Raw genomic sequence first — 7,178 nt, forward strand, 5'->3', positions numbered from 1 at the left:
CTTTTTTTTCTTTGTTCTGAGAGCCTGAAGCCACAGAGTTGAGGAGAGTGCTGGTGAGTGGCTGACTCAGTTAGACTGTCGTTAAACAGCCACTGGCTCTCCCTCTTACCCAGACTCCTTTGGGTGACGCATGGCTGCTCAGACAAAGCGACTAAACCCTCAGTTTACTTTGCCGCTCTGAGAGTAGAATTATCCATACTGATGGGAGGTATTGGTTTGAATGTACAGGGATGTTATCATGCAGCAGTGCCAAAAATTAAAACAAGACTTTCAGATTATCCACCGTTGTTCTAACCATTAACAAGTTTTTTTGGTTATTAAGATTAAGTCTTGCTAATTCTTGACTGGAAACAGTGTTCAGCACTTTTCAGTACAGCAGTTTTAGGAATATTTGTTTACTTTTGTACCTCTAAACCAGCATAACACATATAACCTGAGTCCTAACCAGTTTTAAATGCATGAAGTAACAGCACAGCACTGTCGCCAGTGAGAGGCCTGTTAGCTTAGCCAGGTCTGCTTCAAAGGCAGCATGGAATGGAAGGGTGTGGGTTGTCCTACATGCAAGGAGAGGAGGTGTGTGGGATGTCCTAAATGCTTCCACATTTGTTTTTGTGTTTACATGATATATGTATGAAAGCAGTGCGCTCGCTCTGGGCAACCATATCAGAGAAGCGCAGCGACAGCAGTGCAATAGTGGGGCCTGCCAGTGAACTGACCATTGTCTGTTTCCTCTTTAAGAGATAAAAAAAAATAAAATAAAATAATGCTTTCCTTGAGGGTTTTTTTCTTTTTTTTTAGCAAAAGGGCCACTAGAAGTATTTCTTTCTTGTCCCCTTTTGTGTGATGAGGTATTAAAGCCATATTTTGTGTCATCGTTGACAGATATATGACATTCCTTAAACAATATGAACTATGTGTTAAGAAATAAATTGCTTACACCACTGGAATCCTTAGAGGAACACTTCAGTCCAGACCCTCAAACCCTTTATATAATTATTTCTGCCACGTTTTCTCCAGTGTAAGCAGACATGGCCACTGATTGCAATAAAACACTCCCAATATTGGGCAAGCTCTGCTGGGCCTGTCAGTTATGGCAGTGGACACTGACCTGGTGAGGGTTTTCGATGATTGCAGGTGAAATCAGCTCCAAGACTTCCCGTGAAGCCCCAACTCGATAACTGTTACTGTTATGATTTGCCTTCTCAGCCGAGCTGGGTGCGAATAAATCTTGGCTCATGTAAACGTTCACCAGAAAGCGCCACAGACGCAACAGACCCGAGCGCGTCGCCCATCTAAGCGCAGCGGCGGATGTACCGCACGTGCGCCTGCTTCTCCCCTCACGTCGTGCTGCGTATGAACCTTTTCTGGGGGCCTGGTAGACAGGTGACAGGAGGAGCGTCACGCGTTCGCTCCTGCACCCTGTAAATGAGGAAGATCCGGGAGAACTCTGAGTGGTGGTACCCGCTTACCTGGCTACCTTACTTCCCATCCTCTGACAGTCGTGCTCTCTTTCTCTCCCTCTTTCTTTCTCTGCGTGTGCGTGTGTGTGTGTGTGCGTGTGCGTGTGTGTGCGTGTGTGCGGGCACGCAAGTTCTGCATGCCATTTTGCTGTTAAAGTGTCTCACACATAAATCAGACTAACGAGAGACGGACGAGTAGCTAACCCTCCAGACACATGCGCTCATTACTCTACTGAGGGAGGAAGAGACATGACACATCCATTCCCTCCAACCCCTCTCTCTCTCTCTCTCTTTCTCTCTCTCTCTCTCTCTCTCTAGCACTCTCACACACACCCACACACGTACACTACATGTTTCCTCTTGTCTGTGATTGAGAGCTTCCTCTCTCTGCTGCAGTTCCTTCTCTCACTGCCCCCTCCCATCTCCTCCGCTCATCCATATTCTTATCCTCATCAAATGTTGTGATTGACACTCACATCGGCCAATTACCGGTGGCCGGGGTGTGTGTGTGTGTGTGGGGGGGGGGGGGGGGGGGGGGGTTAAGCCACCTGTCCCGCTGCGGCCCGCACCTGGCTGTGCTGACTCTAGGCGTGATCAAACAGTCCGGTGTGCCTCAGAGCCTCTGGCCTTCCTCCATAGCTTCTGTCTCATAGCAACCTGCTTTGTTTCCCCTCAAACAGGAACCCACAGGCAGACTGCTGCTGCTGTTTTGCGTCACCTCAGCCATTACTCCTCATTGACCCAATGATGGATCCAACGCTGCAGAAGGACGGCAGGCGCCAAGGGGTCCCTGGGGGAGGGCCGCAGACGGCCGCGTCCTGACTACCCTCATGCCCACAGAAGAAGGCCTGGGCCTGGGGTGCGGGACGACAGGCGCTTCCCTGGCTAGCTGCGGCAGTGGTGGGGCTCTAGGCAGTGATGGGCAGGATGTGAGCTGCTACACATTCACAGACGTATAGCCATGTAGGAAAGATCCATCTGCATAGATATACACTGTAACGTGAAGAGGTGGATGGGAGAAGAAGCAGGAAGGTGGGTGGGGGGACACACACCAGTCAACTGTGACATGCTCTCCACAGGCCCCGAGCTCTGCCTTTCAAAGTGTGCCAAACTTTTGAAGAGATGCTCTCTCTCCCTTTTTTTCCCCTTTCCCAGTTTATAAATCGCCCCTCCCCCAGCCACAGGCCATGCTTGCTACGCCCACACGCACGCCTCCCCATAGCTCCACACATCTTGGCACATCACCTTCTCTCTGACAGTCAAATCAAACCAATGTGAGTGATGGAGACCAGAGCGCACGTGTGTCTGGGTGGCTGTTTGTGTGTGTGCGCGTGTGTGGGTGGGTGTTTGTGTGTGTGTGTGTGTGTGTGTGTGTGTGTGTGTGTGTGTGTTAGGAATAACAATCAAAGGAATGAGAGAATACAGGTGTTTGGGTTTACGAGACAAGCTCAGTTGCCCTGGTCTTTGACAGCTGTTGATGTTATCAGAGACACTTGGCTGTTATTGGCTGTGGGTAAGAAGGGGTGGGGGTGGAGTAAGTAACAGTAAGAGAAAGAGAGAGAGAGCGAGAGAGAGAGAGAGGGAGAGGGAGAGAGAGGGAGAGACAGGAGAGTCCAGAGGGCCTCTCCCTCTGAAACATCCCCCATGCTTGATAACATTTGGCTGAACTTTCGGATTTGAACCTCCCATCTGACTCTTGCACACTCAAACCGATCGGTGAGAATGAGAGAGAGAGAGAGGGACGAGAGAGGGACGAGAGAGGGAGGGAGAGAGAGAAGGAGAGATAGGGACGAGAGAGCGGGAGAGAGAGGGAGCGAGAGAGGGAGAGAGAGAGGGAGCGAGAGAGGGAGAGAGAGAGAGCAAGACAGAGGCGAGAGCAGAGGAAGACAAGTAAAACATTATTGACTGGAGTGTTTCGCGTCTATTAGGAGGAAGAGCAGAAGGGTCCGCGTGAGGGGGGTCGCGGGCGAGCGTCTCCCAAAGTTGACAGGCTTCAAGCTAATCAGGAGGAAATGAAGGCAGCACAGTAACCCCTCCACCGTAGGAAGAGCCCGCGCTCCACCACAGGTCGCCGCGCAAAGCTCACAAAAACAAGCGCCGCGTGGCCAAACGAGAGACAGCGGCAGCCATTAGCTGCCTTTTCAATAGCCTCAACTCTTCCACCACACCCCCCCCTCTTTGAAAGACTGGACCCTGGGCCAAAGCAAAACACAAACAACACGTGAGCCCCTCCGCCATCGCCGGCGTCCTTTGTGACGCCGGGTTGTTCGGGACTTCTCCAATGTGGGCGTATGAACATGAAGTTATTGGCCTCTGTCTGGCAGTTATGCCTACAGTATTCAGAGAAGCGACCGAAAATTATGCCCTTCGCTACGTGTGGGTTGATGGGACACCAAAGTCTTGTCGGCAACGATTCCCTGCATCATAGAACCAAGGTTATAACAGCCTCAAAGCATTTTACTTTAGCGAGTACACTTTATCAAAATATATGAATACCATGACATTTGTTTCTAAGGTTTGAATATAAAGCAAACAGTTATTCTTTTATTCATAAGTGCTGTTTCTTCAGATTCATGCGCAGTTGACATGTAATTGCCAAAAGCGTAAGGCATGACGTCGTGAATGGGAGCAGAGCTCCCGCCAGCTCTTCCCTGCTGCATGTTCCTGCGCAGACTGGCGTAATCCCTGGATGTTTAGCATCCAGGCAGCCGAATCGGCAGGAACAGGGAGGACACAAAACCAGCCGCCAGCACAGGGGGAGGCCGCCGGATTCCTCCCTTAAAGCCGCTTTCCCTTTCCTATGTCGATAAAGCACTGACCCCGACCGAGATCAGTCAAACAGGAGGGAGGTTTAATATGCATAACCCTCTTTTTTATTCATTTTTTCCCTCTTACTCTTTATTTTCTGCCCAGACGATTGTTAATTTTCCCTGTGCTGGGCCCTCGCTGCATGGGAAAATGGATCCACTTCATCCCAGCTTCACGCAGGAACGATGTGTCAGAAGTCCTGCGGGTGGAGGAGGTTTTGCGGGTGGGGCGGCAGGGATCAGTAGAAAAAGACAAAAATGCAAAAAATGCACCTTAGAAAATGAGTCCCACTATCATTCTGCTTCTATTTTCCCCACACAAAATATTCATTTTGAGCTCAACTATGTTAGTGATGGATACTCAGGGCAGACGACTAATAGATGAAATTATATTTGCTAATAATTCATGCACTGTGGTCTCTGATGAGCTTCACATGGGGCCTCTTGCTTAATTTATCAGTAAGAACCAGACATGATATCCATGTTTAAAATACAAGCTATAAGCTACAAATTCCAGCTGTGGAGCTATGAAAGTTTACACATAAGTCATTTAATGGCGGTTTCTAAAAACATTGTGTGCTGGTTTCTTCATTAGCCCCTTGTTTCATAACTCAATATTTATGCTCTTCCCCTCGTAATGTGCTTTATGATTTTACCTAGCCAATTTTGTCCCGTTGTGTTGCAGATCAAAGTTTGCCCCCTGCGATGGAGAGAAAGGGAGGGGACAGAGGCGGTCATTAAAGAAAAGAGCAATACGTGTTGTTTCCCACCCGCTTCTTTTAGTCTTAATGCACTGGAAGACAAACGACATCCCCCAGGATTCCCTTGTTATTTCACAATTACAGCAGGAGTGTGGCTGTGCTTCATAAAGGGCCTCTACCTGAGCGGTGCGTGGCTGCGTGAGGTCTGCTTTCTTATGCCTGGGAATGATGGACAGTGATCCTCGGAGGCGCAACCTGCTCTCCTGCGGTCGCACGCCCGCGTTTGGTCACAGACCATCTGTCCACCTGTGTGTAGGCCTTTTCTGTGGCGTCCAGTTTCCGGTGATAAGGAAATAGGGGTGATGCAAACTAATTTGTCTCATGGAGGTCTGATCCAATAGAGCAATGCTCCAATATCTCCACATCCGTAACCCAGCACAGCCTTGCCTGGGACCCTAAATCGAGAGAGAGATAGAGAGAGAGAGAGAGAGAGAGAGAGAGAGAGAGAGAGGTTTAATCATAAATGGAGGCTAAGCAGAGTAGAATATGCCTCTGCAATCATGCTGGCTCTTTCTTGTCCCTACAGTTTTGCCTACGAGACAGAGATTAATTTGAGCTTCACCTGCAGAATAAGCGTCCACTAGGCGCCAAGGCTGTGGGGGAAGGAAGTTAGTGGCTAACAGAGAGAGCCGTAATAAGGCCCAGGTAGGGGTTGTGAACCTGCAGGAGGACTGAACATACTGTCACTAGTCCACACGTTTGGCGTGGGGCCCACCTGAAAGAACAGTTGCAGTCACACTCCATGTATGGCAGAGCAGCTGTCGAATGGACGGAGGGGCTGTAAACCTGGCCGCAAATCCCCAGTCATCATCCAGCCTGCGAGGTGACCAAGCAGGGGAATTATTTTGCAGGTACGAAGAAGGACGGCTTCGTTTGGACTCACGACAGTGGCCAGTGCTGTTGGCCACTGCTGTAGAATGGAATGGCCATCTCTTCATAAAGACAGGTGTGTGGTCAGCTATTATTAACCTCCTGTTTTTTTGTTGACAGTAATGGCAGAAGTGGAAATCATAAATGGTGTGTGTGTGTGTGTGTGTGTGTGTGTGTGTGTGTGTGTGCGTATGTGTGCCTGTCTATCTGTGTGTGTTCCCAGTGTACAAGCACCAGTATGCACGCCTTTGTATGATTTTGTAAAAGAGAGAGAGAGAGACAGAGGGGAGAGAGAGAGAGAGAGAGAGAGAGAGAGAGAGAGAGAGAGAGAGAAGCATTTCTCACTTTACATTTCAATGATCATCCTTCTGTACTTTGCTGAAAACTTTTGGCCAAGCATCTTTTCCACCTGACTTCGCGAGCGGAAAGCAATGCAGGACCGTTTACAGAATTAGAATGAAGCCCGAAATGTACTGCATCTGCAAAAATTAATTATGCACTTTATGATTTTAATAATAAGTAACAAAAGGGGGGAAAGAGCTTGGTGGGGGGAAATGGTTCCGCTTTTTATCATTGAGCCCTTTCCAAATTTAGCAGTGCTGTATGGATAAGCTTCCCTTTGCTTGGAGGTAAAAATGTGCTTTGAGTTAAGAACAGAGGGGGAACAGAGTCAAAGGAATGGTGAGGGTAAAAAAAAGGAGAATGCGTGAGGCCCCACCCTGAGCTGACTTTTGTAATTAACCATGACTGCCTCAGCATTTTTTAATGAAACATTTCCGAGGCACAGGAAAAGAAGCGCTCTCCTTTTTCTCTGTTGTCAGGGACAGCACAGTGCCAAGCAACAAACACCATAAAGAAAAGACAGTGTGTGGGAGATGATATGTGTTGGTCTCAGTGAAAGTGTGTGTGTGTGTGTGTGTGTGTGTGTGTGTGTGTGTGTGTGTGTGTGTGTGTGTGTGTGTGTGTGTGTGTGTTTCTTGCTTCTTAAACAGCCCGCTAATCACACAAATTATTGCATCTAATTACCGCTCGGGCTCTAATTAATTCCTCCAGTATCACATCATTTAGTGCGCATTCACACCACAGCACCTGTTTTCGGCGAATCCGCGCCGTTAATTTGCTTATAAAACAAATAGCATTTGCATAAAATGTTTAATGAAGGGTTTAGTCGTTTGGCTGGGCTCTCCCGTCCCGCGTTGCGATGAGAGGTCAGAGATGGAAGCACTCCGGTCCCACTACAGAACAAAGCTCTCATTGGTGCCGCCCTCGCCCCGATACGT

At 48.7% G+C, this 7,178-nt stretch overlaps 1 long non-coding RNA gene across 2 annotated transcripts in view; it reads right to left on the reverse strand.

Annotated features, from left to right (window-relative positions):
- Window positions 1-3,969: 3,969 nt before the first annotated feature.
- LOC145653275 (uncharacterized) overlaps window positions 3,970-7,178 on the reverse strand; it is a 4,764-nt gene continuing 1,555 nt past the window's right edge. The window contains exons 2-5 of one of the 2 annotated variants that reach the window (XR_014119649.1): window positions 5,744-5,844; window positions 5,148-5,423; window positions 4,924-4,967; window positions 3,970-4,467 (exon numbers count right to left, since the gene is read on the reverse strand). This is a non-coding gene — a long non-coding RNA (uncharacterized LOC145653275). The remainder of the gene's footprint in view (window positions 4,468-4,923; window positions 4,968-5,147; window positions 5,424-5,743; window positions 5,845-7,178) is intronic. The other variant, XR_014119650.1, reaches the window with a different exon arrangement.

The sequence above is a fragment of the Electrophorus electricus genome, chromosome 23 (genome assembly GCF_041902795.1).
Source record: "Electrophorus electricus isolate QZ-2024a chromosome 23, ASM4190279v1, whole genome shotgun sequence".
NCBI lineage: Eukaryota > Metazoa > Chordata > Actinopteri > Gymnotiformes > Gymnotidae > Electrophorus > Electrophorus electricus.